This window comes from Acomys russatus, chromosome 4 (assembly GCF_903995435.1).
Source record: "Acomys russatus chromosome 4, mAcoRus1.1, whole genome shotgun sequence".
In the NCBI taxonomy this organism is placed as follows: domain Eukaryota; kingdom Metazoa; phylum Chordata; class Mammalia; order Rodentia; family Muridae; genus Acomys; species Acomys russatus.
Window position 1 is genome coordinate 3,780,306 of NC_067140.1, and position 4,334 is coordinate 3,784,639.

General features: G+C 46.5%; 1 pseudogene; it reads left to right on the forward strand.

Moving 5' to 3' along the window:
- The first annotated feature begins 2,241 nt into the window (after positions 1-2,241).
- On the forward strand, positions 2,242-3,062 carry LOC127188346 (40S ribosomal protein S23-like; annotated as a pseudogene).
- Positions 3,063-4,334: the final 1,272 nt, after the last annotated feature.

The following is a 4,334-nucleotide window of genomic DNA, read 5'->3' on the forward strand; positions in this document are numbered from 1 at the left end:
TCATCCTCCTTCCCACGCTCAAGCAGGCTTGTCTTTTTTTTTTTTTTGGTTTTTCGAGACAGGGTTTCTCTGTGTAGCCTCGGCCATCCTGGACTCACTTTGTAGACCAGGCTGGCCTCGAACTCACAGCGATCTGCCTACCTCTGTCTCCCGAGTGCTGGGATTAAAGGCGTGTGCCACCATGCCCAGCCCAAGCAGGCTTGTCTTATTTTGATTTTTAAAAGTTGTATGAGTGTGTGTGTTTGTCTGTATGTGTGTATGTGCGCGTGCGCGTGTGCACATACACACAGAGATGGATGTACACACAGGTGCCCACAAAGGCCAGAAGAGGGTATCAGGTTGTCTGGCGGTGAAGTTACAGGCAGTTGTGAGCTACCCAACACAGGTGCTGAGAACCAAACTGGAAGAGGAGGAAGAGCTGCACTAGCCATCTCTCTGTAGCCTCAACGCTGCTTTATTTTGTAAGTTGAGACAGGCTCTCTAGTAGCTCAGGCTGGCCTTGAATTTGCTGTGTACAGCAAAGTTGGCCTTGAACGCTTTTTTTTTTTTAATATTTATTTATTTATTTATTATGTATACAGTGTTCTGCCTGTATGTACACCTGCAAACCTGAAGAGGGCACCAGATCTCATTATAGATGGCTGTGAGCCACCATGTGGTTTCTGGGAATTGAACTCAGGACCTTTGGAAGAGCATGCAGTGCTCTTAACTTCTGAGCCGTCTCTCCAGCCTCAAACTCTTTTTTTTGTTTGTTTATTTTGTTTCTGTTTCTTTTTTTGGTTTTTGAGACAGGGTTTCTGTGTGTATCCTTGGCTGTCATGTACTCATTTTGTAGACCAGGCTGGCCTTGAAGTCACAGTGATCCGCCTGTCTCTGCCTCCTGAGTGCTGGGATTAAAGGTGTGTGCCACCATGCCCGGCTCTTTTATTTGTTGTTGTTTTTGGTTTTGTTGTTGTTGTTGTTTGTTTTTTACTTTATTTTTTTCCGACACAGGGTTTCTCTGTGTAGCCTTGACTGTCCTAGACTCACTTTGTAGACTAGGCTGGCCTCGAACTCACAGCGATCTTCCTGCCTATGCCTCCTTAGTGCTGGGATTAAAGGTGTGTGCCACCACACTCAGTCACTATTTCTATTTATGACAGACAATAGCTAATGTTACCTCTCTCTCCCCCTTCTCTATCTCTTTTTGTGACAGGGTCTCACCATGTAACCCTGGCTAGCTCAGAACTATCCTTCTGTCTCTGCCTCCTGAGTACTAGGACTAAAGGCGTATGCCACCAACACCAGCTGGCAGCTGGCTGATTCCTTGACACTTACATAGAGCTTGTCTACGTAGTCTACACCTCCCGCCTACACCAGTGCTTGGCACCCGGTAGCATAATACCATATCACACTCCTGCGAGCAGAATGGAAAAAAGAAACCTGCTAGGGCTAGGTGCTATGCTGGTGTGTAGGCAATTCAACTGGCCAGTGTCTCATGCCACCACGTGCATCCTATGTCATCCCTTGGACCAGGTGCATGGAAGATAAAACCCCGCTTGCCACCAAGCTTGCTCTTTTTCACTCTTCCAGTTTCTCTCTTTCTTCCTCTGTCTGTCTCTCTCTGTTCATGGGCACCCTCCCTTTCTCTGCTCTTCTCCCTTTCCCACAATAACTCTCCCTCATACCAGATCTGTTGCGTGGCATCTTTCTATATCGGTGCCGTGAAACTCAGAGGACAATCCTGTTGTTTTCGTACCCAGGATCCCTGTTACCACCTGCACACAACAGATTTGCTTTCCCTTCTGTGGGACTCAAGTCTATTTTCAACCCTCAGCCCCTCACAACACGCTCCCCGGCTCACCGCCTGCTCATTGCTCCATCCACCACTCAAGGGCAGGTAAGCTTCACCTGCCCTCCAGCTGCAAACCTGCAGCATCTTGTAGGCCCTGCCGAGCCACTGTGACCCTCCCTGTTCCTACCACCTCCACTCTGAAGCTGCCCTTTTTGCACTGCCTCTCTCTTGCTCTACGGCCTTCGGCACCAGCAAGATGTGCAAGTGTCGGGCCAGAGAGATGGCTCAGAGGTTGAGAGCACCACCTGCTCTTCCAAAGGTCCTGAGTTCAAGTCCCAGCAACCCCATGGTGGCTCACAACCATATATAATATGATCTGATGCTTTCTTCCGGCTTGCAGGTGTACATGCAGACAGAATACTGTATACATACTAAATAAATAAATATTAAAAAAAAAAAAAAAAAAGATGTGCAAGCGTCGTGGACTCCACACTGCCAGGAAGCTCTGCTGTCGCCGAGGCAACCAGAAGTGGGATGATAAACAATACAAGAAAGCCCACTTGGGCACAGCCCTGAAGGCCAGTCCTTGTGGAGGTGCCTCTCATGCAAAGGGAATTGTGCTGGAAAAAGTAGAACTTGAAGCCAAACAGCCAAATTCTGCTATCCGGAAGTGCATCAGGAAGTCAAGAACTCCAAGAAGATCAGAGTGTTCATGCCTAGTGACAGCTGCTTGACCGTCATTGAGGAAAACGATGACCTTCTGGTTGCTGGATTTGGTCCAGAAGGTCATGCTGTAGGTGATAGCCCTAGAGTCGGCTTTAAGGTTGTTAAATTTACCCAATGTGTTTCTTTTTTTTTTTTTTTTTTGTTTTTTTGTTTTTTTTTTGAGACAGGGTTTCTCTGTGTAGCCTTGACCATCCTGGACTCACTTTGTAGACCAGGCTGGCCTCGAACTCACAGCGATCCGCCTGCCTCTGCCTCCCGAGTGCTGGGATTAAAGGTGTGCGCCACCACGCCCGGCTCCCCAATGTGTTTCTTTTCTTTTCTTTTCTTTTCTTTTCTTTTGTTTTTGCTTTGTTTTTGGTTTTGGTTTTTGGAGACAAGGTTTCTCTGTGTAGCCTTGGCTGTCCTGGACTCCCTTTGTAGACCAGGCTGGCCTCGAACTCACAGTGATCCCCCTGCCTCTGCTCCCGAATGCTGGGATTAAAGGTTTGCGCCACCATTCCTGGCTGCCAATGTGTTTCTTTTGGTCCTATACAACGACATGAAGGAAAGACCAAGATTATAAAAAAAATTTTTTTTTTGAAACAGGGTCTCTTTATGCAGCCCTGGCTGTCCTGAACTCCCTTTGTAGACCAGGCTGGCCTCGAACTCACAGTGATCCACCTGCCTCTGCCTCCCAAGTGCTGGAAGTAAAGGCATGTGCCACCACACCCAGCCAAGACTATATATTTTGACAATGGAAACACAGTAATAAACTTTCATATTCTGAAAAAAAAAATTTCCACTTTAGGATCCACGATTATAGTTCCAAGATGAAGGTTTTAAATTTCCTTTGGTTTGTCGTTTTTGTTTTTTGTTTTTTTTTTTTTAAGATTTAAAGACAGTGTTCTGCCTGCATGTATACCTGCAGGCCAAAAGAGGGCATCAGACCACATTGTAGATGGTTGTGAGCCACCATATGGTTGCTGGGAATTGAACTCAGGACCTCTGGAAGAGCAGTGGCGCTCTTAACCTCTGAGCCATCTCTCCAGCCACCTTAGCCACCTTTGGTTTGTCTTTTAAGTATAGACTTAGAAGTGTTTCTTGTTGTGCTTGACTTATATACATCCAGTCTTCTGGATCTAGGGAAGAGACCCCTCCTTCATGACGTGTCCTCAGGGTTAAAATCAGGATCTTGTCCCTTGTCCCTCACAGAAGGCCTCTGCCTTCTCTGAGCTCACCTTAAAGAGTGTTCACACTGTTAACCAAAACCACTTCCCAAGACCGCCATGCTGTGACGCAAAGATGCGTGTCTACTGTCTTTTTCTACAATGTGTACTTCACTGCACACTGCAAACAATGGTGATGCTAACATGTTTAAATTTATGTCCTTGCCGGGCTCGTGGTGGCGCACACCTTTAATCCCAGCACTCGGGAGGCAGAGGCAGGTGGATTGCTGTGAGTTCGAGGCCAGCCTGGTCTACAAAGCAAGTCCAGAACAGCCAAGACTACACAGAGAAAACCTGTCTCTAAAACCAAAATAAATAAATAAATAAATAAATTGTTTAATGCATGTTCTTTGTAACCTTAAAAAGGATTCTTTTCTGTTAGTTTTGTTTTGAGACAGGGTTTCTCTGTGTAGCCCTAGCTGTGCTGGACTTGCTTTGTAGACCAGGCTGGTCTCAAACTTACAGAGATCTGCCTGCTTCTGCCTCCTGAATGCTGGGATTACAGTCCTGTGCCACCCTGCCCAGCTTGATAAGAGGTTTTTTTTGGCTTTTTTGGTTTTGATTCTGTAATGTATGAATGCTCTGTCTGCATGTACAACTGCAGGCCAGAAGAGGGCACCAGATCTCAT